The following is a 20,803-nucleotide window of genomic DNA, read 5'->3' as shown; positions in this document are numbered from 1 at the left end:
TATAAAGCAAGCATTTAATTTCAGAATGGTCTATATGTGACTTCAAAAGTCAGACTGAAATAATTCATTTTTCTAAAAAATCTTACAGAGTACATATACAAATCAGGGGGAAAATGCAATTAAAATCTCAGCCTCTATCGAGTTACTTCAGAAATAAATGTTGACTGAGGAATCGGAGTGGTATAAGAAGCTGCTGGTCTGCACATGCAAGGCAAATAATTATTATATTAAAAATTACAGTTTTTAAAGCATTTGTTTCTCATCTGGCATCAAATAAAGTTTAATTGCAAGTTGTTTTATGTCATGTTCTCTTGGGGATATGTTTTCAAAAAGATACACAGGAGGTTCATATGTACACACATCTCATTATTTCTCAGTAGGATTCATGTTTGTACCACCTACTCATGATTGGAAATGCATACTCTAATATCGATTTAGGCTTGTGCTGAGCTTTCATAACAATATAATTCTTCTTTTGCTACATGGTTCTGTAAGCTGTTTCACAATGAGATTCCAAATTGCCAAAAAAGCAAACCAGCCAACCAAAAGCCCTTAATGACTCTCAACAATTTCTTTGACATATTTAAGCAAAATATTCTGTTCCCTTTAACGAAAAGGCGCAAAAGTTTGGGTTTGGGTTCGAAATACAATTGGCCGGCAGCTACTTATAAAATTGAGCAGCAGATACTGCAAGGAAAACAGATTATATGTGGATTCTATTTCTTTCCTGGATAGCCTGTATTGTAAATATTTGCTTTTATCATCAGCATAAGAAACGAAAGCACCCTTTTCTTTCCATAATTTAGAAATGGCTTTAGAGAAATAGTATAATAATTATACAGGAAGTACCACAAAATAACCCTTTTGATTTTCTTGGCTATTGTTATGAAAAATCTTGAAAAATGTATATTTGGTGTTAAAAGAATCTTGTTTAGACATTTTCTTAATGTGCTGAGCAAAAGGAGAAATTAGCTGCAGGTCTCTGAATGTACTGAATGGCGACCTTAACTTAAATAAGAGAAAAGAGTATTTGAAAACATGTGTAATGCCATGATTCCAAAAGAAGAAAATGGGGGTTTCTGAATTTCAGACAGGGGCAGCAACACTGAATCATATTTCCTGGGATTTTCTGATGACAGTTAAAACATGTTAGTGGCTTCCTGTTGCTCTTGGGGTTTGTCCTGAACAGAGCTTACATAGCCCAGGAAGATCCGGCCTCTTCTCAGCTCCCCCAGCTCATCTCTGAGGGCACTCTGCCTACTCCTTACTCCCACCCACACAGGCTTCCTTTCAGCTCCTCCTATCTGCCAGAGCTGCCTTTCAATGTAGGACCGTTGCACAGGTTGTTTCCTCTACTAGGAAGGCTTTCTGTGCCTTCTTTTCTCCTACTCAGCTTCCTCCTTCCTCTATTAAACCCTCACCACCTTCCACCTTAGTCCTTCATAATACCCTCTGCATATCACTAGGCATCTCTTTTGCAGCACGTGCCACAGTTGTCATACTTAGTTGTTATAGGTCTTTTCTAAGGTACTGTGAGTTCATGAGGCTGAGAACTCATCTGTTTAGTTCACCGTGGTAATAAACCAACAGTGTGCCTGGCACGGAATAAGCACCCAAATATTTACTAAATGACTAAAAAAAGGACTCCTACTCTATCACTCTCTATTCCAGACCCCAGTCAATGTAACAGAACAAACCTCATTTTCTGGCCAACATCTCCTTTCCTTGCAACACAGACTACATCATCTTATTGCTGAATGTGTACTAGCCATTGTATTTGTCTACCCAGGCCACACAGGAACAATATATTGCTGATTTTTAATGTCCTATGACATGCCTTGTCTATGAAAAGTGGCATACAAAAATCAAATCTTTCTATTCTACTTCAACATTCCATTTTGTGTAATCATAAACCACCCCCTCTGAAGGCCACTTTCCCTCAAGGTAATCTGGCAAACAATGAATCTATAGCAACAACAGGAAAGCACTGCATCATTTTATGAGCCTTGCCTTTATTTCTCCGGGCAGTGATATTTTGCTAAATCCTTGCTGCCTCAAGGGGCTATCTGCTAGCTAGAAACCAGTGATTATAACCTGATGCTGTACAAATCTATCAGAAAAGTCCTGTCAAGCTACTTCTTCTAAGTACTTACCTTGGTTAGTTAACAAAGGCCATCAATTTAAAATAAATAAATAAAGTGAGCCAAAGTCCTAATGCAATGATCTAATCAAGCAGAAAGCGATTACCTAAGTAATCATTTAGGAAAAGGCTTGTTCGGTTCTGGCTTAGAATGAACTCACATTTCCACATGTCACTCTGTCAGCCTTCCTTATTATTGTCACTGCTGTTATCAGCATGGTCCTTGCATTTCTATCTTATCTCCTACCTCCTTCTCCCTGTCCTTATCCCTTTGGAACCACTACCTAGGAGCTCTGGCCCTAGAGTGGACTGAGTGGATGGTTTTCTGAAACCAGCTGGATACAATCAAGAGGACGGAACAGGAGCCCTTTGCTTTTCTCGCTGTAGAGAAGCCTCTTGGAAACGTCTCAGCTCCCAATGCCCAGGTTATTGTAAATTCCCGTGTTGTCAAAGGAGCCAATCATAGACACAGAGACAAAATTGTCTGTCAAAATATTTGCAAAAACAAGTGGGGGTTGATAGATTTTATTACTAACTAAACCTTAATATCTTTAATTAGATATTCCAAACAACGGAGCCCTTCCCATGCCATAAAGTGAAGTAAAATGGACCATCATTACATCACATTGAAGTTTAGAGGTGAGCAATTCTTTTCCTGTCTGATCTAGTTTTCAGATTTCCTTGCTTCTGTGTTTACAGAAAATGGAAAGAAAGCTGTTTGTATGTTTGGAAGATTTCAAGATGGCCACTGTCATCTAAATTAGAGCTTTTGGCTCATTTCCAGTTTGCTTAGAGCCCTGGCCCTTTCTTTAATAACAGTAATAATGAGTGCAAACCTAAAACAGTTTTGGTCTTGAGTTTGCATTCCATCCATCTTCTTTGAAATGTTAAAACATCTGGTTTTAAGAAAAAAAATTAACTTCAAAATGTTTGGAGAGAAAAAGGCAGCCCACAAAATAAATCAGGGTCAAGTGTTGTTATTTCACGGGTAATTATAAAGCAGTCCAATTTATTAGTAAATCTTGCATCATGCTTACTTATAGCCACAGCCATTGCAATTGTTTTCAGGCTCTCATTGGAAAGTAGCTAAATAGCAGGGTTTAGGAAGATAAGGGACCAACTATCATGGAAAAAGTACCTTGTGGGCTTGTCATACCTTGCTTTCCTAAGTTTTCCATCTTGCAAGTAAATTTTTGTCTTTCTTTAGTTTATTTTCTTAGTTAATTCATGAATTTTTACCAGCAGTTACTTGGAAACAAAAAGACGCCCACATTAAATTATTGAAAAGAAAATGCTTGCTAGTTTAATTGAAGAGCAGATGGTTGGCTCAAAGGGTCTTCTTACTGTGTTTCAATAGCACAGCAAGGAAGAGGGGGACAGGTTGCAGTGGCCTTATTAAACTAACACAAACAACTTGGAGGAGGGTAAGGCTCAGCATTTTGAGAAAGCCAACTTCTTTGAGACTTTAATTATAGTTCAAGAAGACTCCTCAGCCTCTCTTTTCAAGCAAATGGGCTGAAAGGGATCTTTAAACTAGTCTGCAAGAGAACATAAACACTTCATGAAAACGGGGTACAAATCATTCAGACCAGGCAACACCAAGATTTAAAGCAGTGAGCATCACTTTTCTTTAAGGTCGTTATCAATTTGTAGTAATCTTACATTGTCAGGGAAATGTTGACTCATGTACCAACTGCTGAATGTATGGTTGCATCTCCAAGGAACCTGTAATCTCGTTTTTACAGCCAACGAAACAGGTCCATCTTCTAGCCCTGTAAGTTACTTTTTTCTTCTCCGGTTTTCACCAGTTTACCCAGATTAACTATTGAAGACTGATACTTAAATAGAAAAGCATTGGCCTAATTGTGAAATCCAGCAATCAGATTAGGAAACTATATTTAATGGTTTTTCTCTTTGGGGAACTTTTGCATATAAAAACCTGTTTAATCTTTTCCTTTCTGTCAAATAAATTACATACAGCATCAAATGCAGTTTATTTCTGCTATAACTTAAAGAGTGGAATTTAGGCAGTATCTATGCAATACTATATATCTGGGTGGGAATGAGTGCATTTGGTAAAATACTGAAATCAAATCAAACCACACTTGGGTGCATTGTCCAACTGTAAATGTCTGTTTATATTAGAATAAATTATCTGACAATTATCTGGACAATTACCACAAACATTTAGGAGTGAATAAAATCTGGAAAGATACCACAACATCTTTAAAGATGATTATAGTTTTACTTATGAGTGTGGTTCCTGATCATTAACCAGAGCCAACACATTCTTATTTCACTTACAGTTCAACAAATTTTGCTATCTCAGTTTCTACATTGCAATAATTTATATATTGTGATTAGAAGAGAGAAATGTTTCTGAGACAGGAACATTGATAAGAAAATGATGAAAAGAAATGGTAGTTGGCAACAAGAAAAATGGCAGAAAAGTTCTGAAAAAACTCAACAAGGTTATAACTTGGATCTGTTAAATGTGGGATCAAAGCCTGAACATCCCAAAGCTGTTGTTTCTCAAGATTCACTGGTAATAAGAATCATGTGGGGGCTTGCTAAACACTTCTAGTTCTTCTCTTAGAGGTTTTGATTCAGTGTGTCTGCTTAGGACCCAGAAATGTGTACTTAACAAGTAATACAGGCTGTCCTTAGCACTATTTGTGAAACACCACTCCACTAGTAGAAGGGCTTATAAAGAAGTCAATAATTGATGTATAGATGATATTTAAAGACATTCAGAAGAGGCTAGGTCATGTAGGTTATTTTCTGTAGAAGATGAAAAGAGTAGTTTAACTGCATTATTTAAATATTTCTACCAACAATGGTGTCTTTGAGGGGACAAATTTCAGTAGGTGTAAGATCCACTTCTCTGTTACTGATTATTCCTTGACAAATTGTCTATTGAGAGTCAGTAGTGCATAGAGAGCCATATTTAATGAAGAAAAAAGTTTGGGATTGTGAATAACATAATTTGTCATTAAACTTTTATAGTTTGTGTTAAACTTGAACTTCTCAAAGATACCATTTTTCATCATTTACATAACATCATCAAGCCTGGAGCAAGTGCCTCTAAATTACATATTGTTTTATTATTTTAGGTTTTACTATTATATTAGATCCCCATAGGTATTCAGACTACTTATATATGACTCAGTGAATTCATAATCTAGAAGAATTTATAATTGCATTTTAATCCAGAGTTTAAAAAGCTACTAATAACATCAACGCATATGAAATAGCAAATGTTACTGAGTTAAATTATTTTCTCAATAACATTGAAAAAGTGATTGAGCCATGTCTATCATAACATTCTGGAAGAGGTGGAAATTCAGGTTGAAATATATTTTTTGTACGGTGATAGAATTACTAAAAACAACTTTCAGAATTTTTCCCTACCTTCAGTGAAGACGTCTATCATCTGAGCTCTCAATCTCAATCCTGCCATCCTTCTTGGGTGCTTCAACATCTACTTGGATGACCTGCCGAGGCAATGACTTGGCTTTCAATTTCTTATTTTTGATGTCAATGATGTGACCTTTATCTTTAAGCTACTTCAGCTATCCCATTCCATTGTTGCATGTTGGATCTTCTTATAAGCCCAAACTTCTTCTGAAGTATTGACTTCAATAAATTCACTCCATGTGTAAGTTTTATGCCTCCATTCTCCAATATACTTTTTTCTGCCGCACAGTTTCAGGAATATGTGGGGACTTCTGATCCTTTGTCTCTTCTGCTTACCCCTGTGAACTAGTCTGCTTTCATCTTCCTAACCCAAATTAGATGCTCTGTCAATATCCTTAAACTGCGTTGCCTTCTTGCTTTTCTATTGTATCTTTTCTGAAAAGCCTCAATGCTGTGTAAATTGAACTGGATTAATCCTAGTTCAGTACAGTTCTACAGCTTTTGAAATCAAACAAACTGAAAGACAGGGGTACTATTATAGATTCAGGGTTTCCAAAATCAACTTGTTTCTCAACAGGACCAACCCACACTTATAGGAATCATTAGTTGGCTCCCTTTATTGCTCTCCATGGTGACACTTTCAACACATCTATATGTTCCTCAGAACTCTGATCTTCCCTTCTCCCCTGTCCTCAACAGATAATCTTGTCTCTGACTTCAAAGTGAAAATGTAGGCCATCATAAAGAAACTCTGTCAACTTTGTACTATCTTTCAACTGTGATAGTACTTCCTTCTGTCTATGATTAATCCCTCTACCTGTGTCTGGAGCATTCTTATTTTCTTGTTAAGGATTTCATGTCCATCGTTTTATTCAATCTCTCCATATTGATTAGTATTCATAGTTCAAATGTTTCTCATGTTAAAAAAGAACTATATATAAACCTTCTCTCCCTATCAGAGCCCCTCCACCTTTCTGATTCATGGTTAATGTTATTTAATGAGTTGTACATACAATTGCCTTTATATTTCACTTCTACTTGTACCTGAACTTCAATAGCCTGACTCTGTTTCTAGGACTCTGCTGAATTTGTTTTGACCACATTTACGGGTCTACGCCTTTATTATTAAATATAATGAACAATTCTTAGTCTGCATTTTACTTGGTTTTTCTTCAACATTGGACATTATGGACCATAAATTCCTTTGAAACAGTCTCTTTTCTGGCTTTTGAAACTTCACATTTTTCTTGCTTTTCTATGACTTCTCTTTGTCTCTTTTGAAGACTTTTATCTACCAGCTAAATTTAAGTTTCCTCCAGTTTTGGTCATTCGTCCTTTACTTTTCTCACTTAATACACTCATTTAATGCTGCAGTTTCTATGGGATCTATATTAAGGTGGCTCTCAACTCACATCTTCGATATCAATCCCTCTGTTGAGCTTCAGTCCTATAGAGCCAGTTTCTTCTGTGCATGACATACTTGGGAATAGCTACTTACTGTCACAGTTCTCAATCAATCTACACTCATCCCTCACCATGATCAATGAAAGTCTTAATGGCATCTCAGCCTCTAGACTCATCCACAATTGAGTCAGGGTAATATAGTTAAGTGCAAAGTTGATCTCCAATTTCTACTGGAAAACTTTCAGAGGCTTCTTACTGCTCTCAAGTTAGTGGACTATGCCTTACAGAGTCCTTCACTATCTCAATCCAATCCAGCCTTGTTGCTTAGCAGTTTTTTCATGAATTCCATGCTTTAGGTATATTCGACATATTTACTTTCCTTGATTGAGCTAGGCTGTTTAGCATTTCCAGGTCATTATACACTATTTTCTTGGCCTGGATATTTTCCTGCCTTCACTTTTTATGTTAGTTTGTTATTGTATTGATATAAAGGAATACCTGAGGCTTGGAAATTGATTAAAGAAAGAGGTTTAATTGGTTGGTGGTTCTGCAGCCTGTACAAGCATGGCTCTAGCATCTGCCTCTGGTGAGAGCCTCAGAAGTTTACACTCATGACAGAAGGCAAAGAAGGAGCCACTGTATTACATGGTGAGACAGGGAATGAGGGAGAGGGAGCAAGAGAAAGAGCAGGGAGGTGCCACACACTCTTAAACAATCAGATCTCATGAGAACTCAGAGCCGGAATTCACTCATCACCGAGGGGATGACACTAACATCCCCTTGAGATCCACTCGCATGATTCAAACACCTCCAACCAGGACCCACCTTCAACACTGGGGATTACATTTCAGCATGAGATTTGGACAGGACAAACATTTAAGCAATACTAACTTCCAGCTCCACTCTTGAGGTCTTAGCTTAGGTGTCACTTCCTCTGGAAAGACTTCCTGATTGGTCATCTTGGGCAAGGTGATTATGCTATGTGCCCACAAAGCAATGTGAAGTCCCCTTGTCTTAGTCCTTACCATCCTCATTTGTACTGCCCGTGAAACCAAAGGCTTCTTGAGAAAAGAGATTGTGTACCTTTGCCACAATTTTTCTCCAACACAGCATAGTTCCTGGGACAAAATAGGTACTCAATGAATAATAAATAAGTGAATTAGTATATTTCCAGATGCGGGAAACTTTATATAATAATGAGAGAAAAAATGGGAAGCTATAAGAAGTAAAACGTTTTTGCCATGACATAGTTACAGATGGGGTACTTAAGAAAAGAAAAAATATTGCTTCTCTCCTGGGTTTTTTTTCCCTGAGGAATTCTTCAAGATCTTGTCATTGGAAGGAAGGAACCACATTAATACAGTTTTAATCATGGTGTTTTATCATAGTGTTCACAATCTCCTGTTTACCTATGATCACTAACAGGTTACAGGATTCTTCAACATGGAAACATAAGAAGAAAAGAGACTGCTGAATGTCATCCCCCTTCTTTCCATTGCACACACATTCGCATCACTATGCCACAAGACCACTAAATTAAATCTGATGGTTTTTATAGGAAGCATATGCAGGTGAAGCAAATCTGCTAAGAAAGCATAGCAATTTTTTTCAGGGTGAGATTTTCATTATCTCAGGAATATTTTCCATTTTTTTGTATCATATTTTTCTTGGTAAGAAAATATAAACATAATTCAATTTTATTAGCATCAAGTGATAAAATGGTATTTAAAGATCCAAGTAAGTTAAGCAGTTTTTTTTTTTAAATGGTCTGGGATGAGACTTTTCTCCAGTTCCCTTCCTCTAACTACACTACATTGCAACATTTCTCTAACTTCAAACACTTTGATCATACCTTTATCCATACCTTTTAATTCTTCCTCCCAAGGGGGAGGGTAGAACATGTGTTTGAAAGAGTTTTATCCCTAACACAATCCATGTGACCTCCATATCTTCTAAAATGATTTCTGGTGGGAATGCTAGTGATTTTGAGGATCACATGTAATTTCCTGCTGAGCTGTTTAGCATGTGCAAATTACCATTTGACCTCCATAGTGACATATTTGTCATAGCAATTTTCACTTCTAGTGAAACGAGTTAAACTGCCTCAGTAAAAGTGATTTTAAGCAGTAATTCTTCATACAAAACCTTTCACATTGATCTGTCTCAATGTGTTTTGAAGACTGATACCTGGGCTTCAGATATTTCTTTTCATGTTGTTTTAATAAGAAGCACAATATTTCCATAACTCATATTTGGAATGGTTCCTGGTTTTGGAAGCAGATTATTAAAACTGAGCATATGGAGGTCTTAAAGTAGAACCTCATGGGGGAAAAACAGTTGATCAAGTCTATTTTTCAGCACTGAAAAATTAAATGCTTGTAAAATCTTGGTAAAGCAAGGTTTATTCTTTATAACTTTTTAAAAACCCAAATTAGTGAGCTATCTGTGTCGGGTAAGAATATGACCACACAGAAAACTCCTTTGTCATGGTCATTTTTAAACAATCAGACTGTTCCTTTGCCTATATTTTTTTCCCACTTACTATTGTATTGCTTAGGAGCAGTCAATGGACATATTTGAAAGAGAATCTTAAAAAAGGAAGTTGAATACTCAGTGATTGACTTTGTAGATGAAATAGAGAAAAAGGTGAGACTAATCTGAATTAAACGGAGCAATAAAATGAGAATCTGTTGAAAGCACTTGTTCCTTGCATGCCAAGAATTCAGCACCATCAGAAGGTTTGCCCCTGATTGAAATTTAGTCACATACAACATTCACCTCTCTCCCCGATGGACTTGCTGTTTTCTCCAAGGAATGTAACCAGAAAATTTTGTACGATTCAAATGTGCACAGTGATTGTGCTTATTTATTCACCCAAATTTCCTGAGTACCAAATGTCAGCACTCTACTATGCACTTCATAGCCAAAGACAAATAAGATACTGTTCTTTAAACAATTTTAGTAGAAGAAAAGGAAAACATTTTAGAGATGATTGCAATAGTATATGATACATGTACTCTTGGAAGTGTATTTAGGGTGCAACAGGAATTCTGAACTAATTCGTCATTCATTAGATATAATGGGCAGGGGGAAATAAGGGCATCTCCAAACTGGGATGCATTTAAGTCTGTACTTGTTAAGAGAATTGTGCTTAGTTTGGTGTAGTTAGATTTCAGGATGAGTGTGGGGGAGTGGCAAATGATGACTCTGAAAAGACAAGCTGAACCTATTCTTATAGGCAGTAGGAAACTGTTCACAGCTTTAAGTAGAGAAGTAACACAATCAGATTTGCTCTTGGAAAGATGCCCCTGGCAGTAAGATGGAGCATGGACTGAAGGATGGTCAAATTATATTAAGAGACCAGTTAGGAGCCTATTGCGTCCAAAAATGATGAAAGTTTTGAATTCCAGCCATATACTGAAGTTAGAAAGTTGGGAAAAATTTGACAGATTTTTTTTAAAGGAAGGCAGAACTTACTGAATTTAGTGAACTTCAAATGTAGGAAAAGAATGAGAAATCTGAGTTCGTTCTTGGGTTCTGAATGGGGTGGCTGGGTTTGTCTTGGTACTGTTAAACAAGAGAGGATTATAAGGAGGATGATCTGCTTGGGAAGAGAATAAAATGAGATGAGGTTTGGATTCATTAAAGAAATCAGTACAGACTTATGTAGACATGTTCAGTAAACTATAAAACATTTAAGCCTTAGATCAAAGAGAGAAGAAGTCTGGGTAATAGATTGCAAATTATCACCATGTGGAAAAGACAGTAAGATTAGATTTCTCAGTGTGTGGAGAGACATTTTGACTTAAATAATTTAATGTTTCCATTTTTATTCATGGGATGCTTGAATGAAACCATTTCATTGAATTCATTTTGTGAGGAGGAAGATTATAGCTGGTAATTTTTACTTTATTTTATTTCAATAGCTTTAGGGGTACAAGTGCTTTTGATTACATAGATGAATTGTATAGTGGTAAAGTTTGAGATCTTAGAGTACCTGTCACCCAAATAGTGTCTTTGTACCCAATATGTAGTTTTAAATTCTTCACTTTCCTCCTATCCTTCCCCCTTCAGAGTCTCCAATGTCCATTATACCACTTTGTTTGCCTCTGTTTACCCATAGATTAGCTTCCACTTATAAGTTAGAACATATGGTATTTGGTTTTCCATTGCTGAATTACTTCACTTAGAATAATGCGTCCAGCCTCTGGACTCCAGTTGCTGCAAAAGATACTATTTTCTGCGTTTTTATGGCTCAGCTATAGTCCCTGGTACACATATACTACATATCCTTTATCTACTTATCAGCTGATGGGCATGTATGTTGGTTCTGTATCTTTGCAACTGTGAATTGTGCTGTGATATGTGTGCAAGTGTCTTTTTGATGATTTCTTTTCCTTTGGGTAGATACCCAGTAGTGGGATTGCTGGGTTGAATGGTAGATCTACTTTTAGTCCTTTAAGAAATCTCCATACTGTTTTCCATAGAGGTTGTACCAATTTAAATGCCCAGCAGCAGTGTATGTGTTCCCTTTTCACCACATCCATGACAACATCTATCACTTTTTGACTTTTTAGTAATTGCCATTTTGGCCAGGGCAAGGTGGTGTCTTGTTTGCATTTCCCTGATGATTACCAATGTGAACATTCTTTCAAATGCTTGATGACTGTTTGTATATATTCTTTTGAGAATTTTCTATTCATGTAATTTGTCATTTTTTGGCGGAATTATTTGTTCCTTTCTTGTTGATTTGTTAGAATACCTTGTAGATTTGGGATATTAGTCCTTTGTCAGATGCATAGTTTAAAAATATTTTCTCCCAGTCTGTGAATTGTCTGTTTACTCTGATGATTTTTTTTTTCTATACAGAAGCTTTTTATTTTAATTAGGTCTCATTTATTTGTTTTTGCTTTTGCTGCATATGCTTTTGGGGTTTTAGTCATAAATACTTTACCTAGGCCAATGTTCAGAAGGGTATTTCCAAGTTATCTTCCAGAATGTTTATGGTTTTAGGTCTTAGATTTTGGTCTTTAATCTGTCTTGAGTTGATTTTTCTATATGGTAAGAGAGAGGGATCTAGTCTCTACATATAACTATCCAGTTTTCCCAATACCATTTATTGAACAGGGTGTCATTTCTGTAATTTATGTTTTTGTATGCCTTGTAAAATATCAGTTGGTCGTACGTATTTGTGTTTACTTCTGGGTTCTTTATTCTTTTTTATCGGTCTATGTTTCTACTTTTATACCAGTACTATGCTGTTTTGGTTACTATAGTCTTATAATATAATTTAGAATCAGGAAATGCGATGTCTCCAGATTTGTTCTTTTTGCTTAGGATTGCTTTGACTATTCAGGCTCTGTTTTGTTTCTGCATGAATCTTGGGATTTTAAAAAATTATCTAAAAAATACTGTTGGTATTTGGATAGTAATTGCATTAAATTTATAGATTGCTTTGGGCAGTATGGTCATTTTGGTGATATTGATTCTTCCAGTCCATGAGACCATGGACCATGAGATGTATTTCCACTTGTTTGTGTCATCTATGATTTCGCTCAGCAGTGTTTTGCAGTTCTTCTTGTAGAGGTCTTTCACCTCCTTGGTTAAGTATATTCCTAGGTATTTTATTTTTCACTGCTATTGTAAAAAGAATTGAGTTTTTAATTTTATTCTCAGCTTAGTCATTGTTGGTGTATAGCAGTGCTACTGATTTGTGTATATTAATTTTGTAACCCAAGACTTTACTGAATTCATTTATCAAATCTAGGAACCTTTTGGAGGAGTCTTTAGGGTTTTCGGGGAATATGATCATATCACCAGCAAACAGAGATAGTGTGACTTCTTTTCCAATTTGGATGCCTTTTATTCTTTCTCCTGTCTGATTGCTGTGGCTAGGACTTCCTCGTTGGTAATTTTTAAAAAGTTAATATTTAATAATTGTTTTTGGAGGATTATTAAAAACACCCATGACATCAAAACCATACAGTCAAAGAAGCTATATCAAAAGAACATCTTAAAACACCTGTGTCAGAATATCTTGCTCCTCAGAGAGTGTATATAGAGTGAGGAGAGGATCGTATCCTGAGGAATTCCAGCATTTAAGAGGCAGGCAAATGAAGGTAGGAAATCATGGAGAGATAAGGAAAATAGCATCAGAAGCTTAGAGAAAGAAACAGGAGAAAGTAGCATAATGAAAGCAAAGAGAGGAGGAGAATTTGTGAGAGAGAAGAGAGTCAGCTGACAAGGATTCTGCAATGAGGAGACTATTGCTCATCTTAGAAAGGTCAAGAGGTGTCTATTTGGGAAGCAAAAGTAAAAAAAAAAATGGATTGAGAAAACAGAAGCAATAAAAATATCCAAAAAGCTGTGGCAGAAATTTGTCATTAAAATAAGAAGAGAAATTCTGTAGTAACGTGGAAAAGATCTAGGATCAAGGTGAAGTTTTGGAAGGTAATTTTTTTGTGAGTTAGGGTTGGAAGATGGGTTATCTGAGACTGTTTAAGGTGGGAGGAAAGGAGCTAATAATTAGAGAGAGTCTGAGCATACAGGAAAAAAAATGAGGATTTCATTATGAGGAAATGTAAGTATTATTGCAGGAGAGGGATTAGCCTTTACAGAAAGGAGCCATGTTTTTCCTTCTGAGACAAAAACATTTAGTAAAATATAGGTGCCAAAATAGCTAAGTTCATATGTATGTGAATATATGCAGGAATACATTGAGGAAACTCTGAACTTCATTTCAGATAGCTGCTGTTTTCTTAATGCAGTCCAAGTTTTTGAAGTTATTGACTAAGGTCAAGAAGATAATAGTGAGCATAGGGTAGACAGTACAAGTAAATGTTTTGAAGAACTGCCCTGAGGAATGTAAGTAAAAGCTGATTAGAAAAAATAAAAATATGTGGAGCAATGCTGAGGAACAATTAAATATTTTAATTTTTAAGGGGCCAACCTGAGATCTGAGGAAAGGAAGGAAGAAAAGAGAGTGGCAGTATAGGTACATTTATAGATGTGTGCTTGAAGGTAGGAGGGGGCTGTGAAGAAACCAGAGATTCTGCATAGACAGATTTGTCCTTAATGGCTCCTAATTCTTATGTGTGGCTGGAGGTAGGCAATGTGAGGAGGGGTGAGGGGCCTTGGATATGTGTGAGATCGGTGGCAGTTTCAAATAGCTACTCTTGAGGCTGGAAAGGGATTCAATTAGCAATGTGTAAAATGATTGTAGAATTAGGATGCTAAAACACCTCAGATTGGAAAGCATAAATGTGTAATACCACCAATCTGCCTGGTTGTGTGTATATTTTTTAAAGATGACAAATAGATCTTTGTGGAAGTGGAGAGGGGGTTGAAGGTTTTTAAGAAGGTTGTGAAAGGACAAAGGGGTAAGATTTGAAGACTCTGATGAGGAAGCAAATAAGTAAAGATGAGTTTAGAAGTTTAAAGTAGTAAAAACCTAAGGATGAAAGTGGCTAATTATTCTTTATGAATCTTAACTTTTAATAGTTTATTAAATTTATTATAATTTAGAAGAACTTTAATTCTTCTATTCTTCTATTCATCAGTTACTGACTGATTTGTAATCAATTATCTTTGAGGACAGTGGTCACATGTTTTTATTTCTAATGAAAGTACCTAAAAACATCATATGCAAACAGCAGGTGATTACTCATTATTATTGAACAAATGCTACCCATAAATTCCTGCTCTCTGGTTATATTCTAAAAGAAACAATAAAAATAGGATTATATGTTATGATTATTTTACATTTTTCTCTCTTGCATAGTTGTTGAGGATGGTTTCTAGACAGTTGATAACACTGCTGGATGATTTTAGATAAAGAGTTTATGTGGGTCTCTATGATTGTCTATAAAGGCAAAGAAGAGAAAAGAAGGAAAAAGAGAAACAAAGCTCAAGCTTAGTTGGAGTAATGCTTTGAATAAAAGAAAATACCATACAAGAAATAAGGGTGAATACAATTTTCTACAGAAAAAAGAACCATTTTATTTTAAATAAAATTAATGGGCTAGAAAACGGAAGATTAAGAGAAAAGGAATAAGGGATATCAAGTTAGATATTAAAGAAAATAATCTGTTTTTCAGTGCTTTTAAAGTAATCAATGAGACTAAAATCTTCGCAATGAATTTGAACCAGAAATTCAATTCCTTTGAACAAGACAGGCTTTGCAAGTCCACATGGGACACTCAGCCTTAGACCTCCTCTAGAATTCTGTAATTATATGACTGATAAATCTGCTGAATATTACATTATCAATTTTTTCATAAAAATTATTTTTGGCTTGTTCAAAATAATAAACAAAAAAACTGTAAGTCAATAATTATTCCTTATTTCCCTTCACTTGATAAGGGTCTCTTATATTCACAAAACTAGAGGAGCATTTATATCTTATAAATATTTGATAGTATGAGAAAAAAAAACCCACAGGATTTTCTTTTATGTTGTTTCCTTAACAGAATACTAACTATATTGCACTGATTCTAGTTAATGCCCTATGACAGTCACTCACATTTTCTGGACTCACCAGAGCATTCTTTCCACTAACTTGGTCTCCAACCTCCACAAAGATGCAAGCCTAACTCTGCTACATTGCTCAACACAATAAAGGAAGTGGCAGTGAAGAAACTAAACAATGCATTGACTCTAATTAAGGCTGTTTTTTAACATGTGCTATACAAGAAAAGACATATGGTATGTTTTAGGAGATTATGTCTCTGATTCAAGGATAAGCCTTTTTTTTAAAAAAAAAAAAGAAATGTAAATAAAAGTAGAATCTGATGTGCAGGATTTGTCATGATTTAGCTATGTACCTATAATCATGCATTTACTGTAATAGAATCCGTGTAGTGTGTTTCAGAATTACATGGTCAATTAAACTCTTAAGTATCTAAAGCCTGGCCAAATTTTAATTGTAAATTTATAACTTAGAGAATTAACCAGATGTATACTTCTTATTTTCTCTTTGCTAGGCTTCTGTGAAATTAAAACAATGTTGAATGTTTTCAGCATTAATCGATACCTTAGTAATCAAACACAGACAGTGCATTCAAGCATTATAATTGCTTTTTGGGTTTAAAAAGTAGTTCCTTACAGTCTAATGCATTTGAAGAACATATGAGAGCAGATTTTTATATAAATGTGACTTTGTTTTCAATTGAACTTTGAGACTTACCATTTATAAATGTTTTGAGAGTAGTTAATTGGTTACATTTGAAGTTTTTATAACCCAGAAGAGTACAGCTAACATTCTACATGCAATTGATGTTGAGAGGGCATAAAGATTCACCAATTTTCGTTCATTCACCGCCTTTACAGAACACTTACTATGTGCTGGCTCTGACATGCAAGATTTATAGTTGTTATGAAGTAACAATACATCAAAAGAAATGTTGGTAAGCTTTGAAAAAAATGGTCTGGTACTTGGAAAAGAGGGGAAAAGCAGGACTAATAATAATAAAGGAAAGGCTTACACCATGTGACAAAAAAGATGAGAAACAAAATATTTGATCAGAGGACAGTATAAAGAACAAATTTTATATAATAAAACCCTTAAAAAGTATATGATAAATGAGAAGTGAATGAATGAATAACTCTTCTTCAATTTTTGTGTTCTAAAGACATGCCATTGTCAAACCTGATAGACAAAATCTCTTATTAACTGACTTATTGGCTCTTACTAATAGACTGACTAGGGAAACAATAAGAAAGATGGGATTTGAGAGTGAGGGGGCATAAAGGGGAAAATCACATTAAGAAAACAAGAAAATATCCTTAGGAGGAAAGATAAAATAAAAAAATCATTAGTTTTTCCAGATGTTTCCTTTATGTTATTTTATTATTTCCATTAATGCTGAATTTTAATCATTTATCTCAATAAAGATAAAGTGTTTAACCAATTATTTTTACTTACATGACAGTATACTTATTTTTTATCTCCATCTTTAATTTTTGTTATTTTTACTGGTATCAACAAAACTAATGTGTGATATCCTGTTGTTGTCTTAAAAAATGGTTAATAATGTATTAGCCCTCATTAATCTCTACAGACTTATCCTAAATTGAATAACTTAACAAACTTAATATGCATGTTGCTAAATGTCTCACATGTTTAAATAATTTATCTTTAACTGGTTTTGGAGTTTTTAACTTTCTAATAACGACTGGTTTTATAATCCAGTTTCTAATTTCCATTTGTTATATTCAGCAAACTGATCCCTGTCTCTGGAAACACTCATATCTCTGTCTGTCTATCTATCTATCTATCTATCTATCTATCTATCTATCTATCATCTATCTATCTGTCTTTCTGTCTATCTTTCTGTCTATCCATTCAGCAATCTACTCATCACATCATCTATTCCCTCCCTCCCTCCCTCCCTCCCTCCCTCCCTCCCTCCCTCCCTCCCTCCCTCCCTTCCTTCCTTCCTTCCCATGAGACAAAATTAAAAAAAAAAGAACATGTTATGACAAGCGGTTTTAAAGTTTTTTATTTTGGTAAAATAGATATAAAATGTAAAATCTGTGACTTTAGCAATCTTTAAGTACACAATCCTTTGGCATTAAGCACATGCAAGTTATTATTTCAACAATCACCATCATCTATCTCCAGAACTTTTTCATCTTCTCCAACCGAAACTCTATACTCATTAAACATTACTTCCCCATTCTTCCCTTTCCCCTAATCCCTGGCAACTACCATTCTGTTTTCTCTTGCTATGAATTTGACTATTCCAGATACCTCACATAAGTGGAATCATACAATATTTGTCTTTTTGTGATAGCTCATTGTACTTAGCATAGTGTGTTCAAGGTTCACCCATATTGTAGCATGTGTCAGAATTTCTTTTTAAAGGGTGGAAAATATTCCATTGTGTGTATTGTATAGACCTTATTTTGTTTATCCATTTATCCATCAATAGACAGTTGAGTGCCTTCCACCTTTCGGCCATTGTGAATAATATCACTATGAGCATGAGTATACATACATCTGTTTGAGTCTTTATTTTAATTTCTTTGGGATGTATGCCCAAAAGGGAATTGGTAAATCATATGATAATTCTGTGTTGCAATTCTTTTTAGCAGTTGCCATACTGGTTTCCATAGTGGCTGCACCATTTAATATTCCCACCAGCAATGTGTAAGAATTCCAGTTTCTCCATATCCTTGCCTATACTTGTTACTTTCATTTTTTTCTAATAATGGGAATCCTAATGGGTGTGCAGTGGTATCTTACATAGTTTTTATTTGCATTTCTCTACTAATTACTAATAATCATGAGTTTATTGGCTATTTATGTGCATATTTTCTTTGGAGAAATGTCTTTTCTCATCCTTTGCCCACTATGGGGATAATACAATGATTAGCAAGTATTTTCTGTAATTCTGGGGGTTGCCTTTTATTTCTGTTGATTGTATCTTTTGATGCACAAATTTTTAAAAATTTTGATTAAGTCCAGTTTATCTGTTTTTTGTTGTTGTTGCTGTTGCCTATGCTTTTTAAATACTGTCTGAGAAAGCATGGCCCAATCCAGTATCATGAAGCTTTATAGTTTTAACTCTTATGTTTAGGTCTTTCATCCATTTGGGTTAATTTTTATATATGGCATGAAGTCAGACCCCACCTTCATTCATTTGCTTGAAGATGTCCAGTTTTACTAACGTTAATATGGAAACAACTGTGCTTTTCCTGTTGAATGACTGATCTTGACACCTTTTGAAAACACTTATTTGACCATATATGCAAGAGTTTCCTTCTGAGACCACTATGTATGACAATTACTTTTAAATTATTTTTAAATTTTAGAATAATTTTAGAATTATGTAAATATTTCAGTATTCCAAATATATATTCCAAGTATATATTTGGAAAGATAATAGAGTTTCTGTATACACCTCAACAAGTTTCCCTTATTGTTAACATCTTATATCACCACAGTACATTTCTCAATATTAAGAAATCAACATTAGTATATTACTATGAACTAAACTCCATACTACTTACGTGTCATCAGTTTTTTCACTAATGTTTCAGGATCCAATGAGAATAACATATTGTGTCTAGTTGTCATATCTCCCCAGTCTCCTCTGATCTATGTCACTTTCTCAGCCTTGTTTGTCATTACCTTGAGAGTCTTGAGGAGTACTGGCCAGGTATCCTATTGAATGCCCCCAAATCTGGGTTTGTTTAATGTTTTTATAATTATTAGACTAGAGTTACAAATTTTCTAGTGAATATTACAAAGGCAAAGTGGCCTGATTATTACATCATATGAAAGATACATGAGATCCCCATGGAATCACCAATGATGTTAATTTTCACTGTTTGTTAAGGTAGTGTTTGCTTGGTTTTGTCTCCGTAAAGTTACTATTTTTTCTCATTCTGTGCTCTATTCATTAGAAATGGGTCACTAATTCTAGTCCATACTCAAGAGGAAGAAAATTAGGTTCTACCTCCTGAAAATCTACATGCACTATATGGAATCCTACATACACTAAGGATTTGTCTTTTCTTCCTACTTGTTTGATTATTAAAGGATTTATTTGCATCAGTATGGACACAGAGGTATATATTTTATACTTTGGGCTATAAACCCAATATTTCACTATTTATTTGATGATCAAATTGGTCTTTGGGGGCTCTTTCAGGATGGTTTATGTGTTCTAGCACACCCTACAATTCTTTGTTTTCTCTCCTAGTATTACAAGATGATCCAGGCTTATCTTGTATTTTCTTTACCCCAGCTCTAGAATCAGCCATTTCTCCAAGGGCACCTGGTTATTCCCTTGTTTTGGCATTTAAAAACCAAGATCTGACACAAATTATTTTTTTCATGCTACTTAATGCTTTTTATTTAGAGAGGACCTGTTTGTTTCTATTTTGATAGGGTTAATGTTTTGTTAATTGTCACTTAGAAATGTATTCAATATAAAGAGTGTTGTTTGTATCACCTTTCATATACAAGTTTGATGCTACCAATATGGAATTAACGTAAAATGAGCTTTACATTACTTTCCCAGTAGTGGTGATGAATTGTTAGTGATTCATCCATATCCCTTGGCTGGATAAATAGAATTGGAAACACTGAATTCATTGGATCAGCTCTTTCTCAACAAAATCAAAGCCATTCAAGCAATATAATCAACATACAAGTCCTGTGATTTTGTTAAATGAAGAATTTACCTTTAAGAATTATTTCTATTATAGACACTGTCTTAAAGTTATGTATAGTTCTTGGAAAATTCACCATCAGGAGAATTCCAAATTTTCCTGAAAAACTTATCCTGAAGACAGATCTATGGAAAATAATTGCCCACTGGAGGCTTTTTTTTAAAAATTTTGTTTTTTAACTCTTTTTGGTTAGAAGACTTTGAATCAAGAATTTTTTACTTTGCAAAATATTGGAGCTTAGGGGTAATTAAAAAAATATTTTTCCATTGGTATTTTTAAAAAGTCTTTGAAATACAGAAAGCAGTGTGTTTGCTTATATCTTTGAGCTTTAAAAAATATTCAATACTACTTATCCAATGTAACTCCATGTTTTTAAAAGAAATAAAATTATTTTTCTTTTAATGCAAGTGGTAATAATATACTATTTAGCATATTTATCAGTCTAATTAATCAAACATTGAATAAAAGAAAAATAAAATAATTTTAGGATGCATATAAATCTTTTCATCTAAAATATGCATTCCTATTGGTACATGTGATCTATTCTGTGACTCTAAAACTCAACTTTAAATGATTTTTAGATTTTTAGAAGAAACAAGAAAAGTACTTACTTTTATGATTACTAGAAATAATACTGAACATAATAGATGAAAAATTATGGGT

At 34.7% G+C, this 20,803-nt stretch overlaps 1 long non-coding RNA gene across 4 annotated transcripts in view; it reads left to right on the top strand.

Annotated features, from left to right (window-relative positions):
- LOC103791509 (uncharacterized) overlaps window positions 1-20,803 on the top strand; it is a 520,065-nt gene that overhangs the window by 218,844 nt on the left and 280,418 nt on the right. For all 4 annotated transcript variants that reach the window (XR_008479638.2, XR_013532243.1, XR_013532242.1 and 1 more), the window contains one exon: window positions 2,700-2,779. This is a non-coding gene — a long non-coding RNA (uncharacterized LOC103791509). The remainder of the gene's footprint in view (window positions 1-2,699; window positions 2,780-20,803) is intronic.

Source organism: Callithrix jacchus, chromosome 2, assembly GCF_049354715.1.
Source record: "Callithrix jacchus isolate 240 chromosome 2, calJac240_pri, whole genome shotgun sequence".
Classification (NCBI taxonomy): domain Eukaryota; kingdom Metazoa; phylum Chordata; class Mammalia; order Primates; family Cebidae; genus Callithrix; species Callithrix jacchus.
Note: the sequence above shows the minus strand (reverse complement) of the source record. Positions and strands in the feature narration are given on the sequence as shown.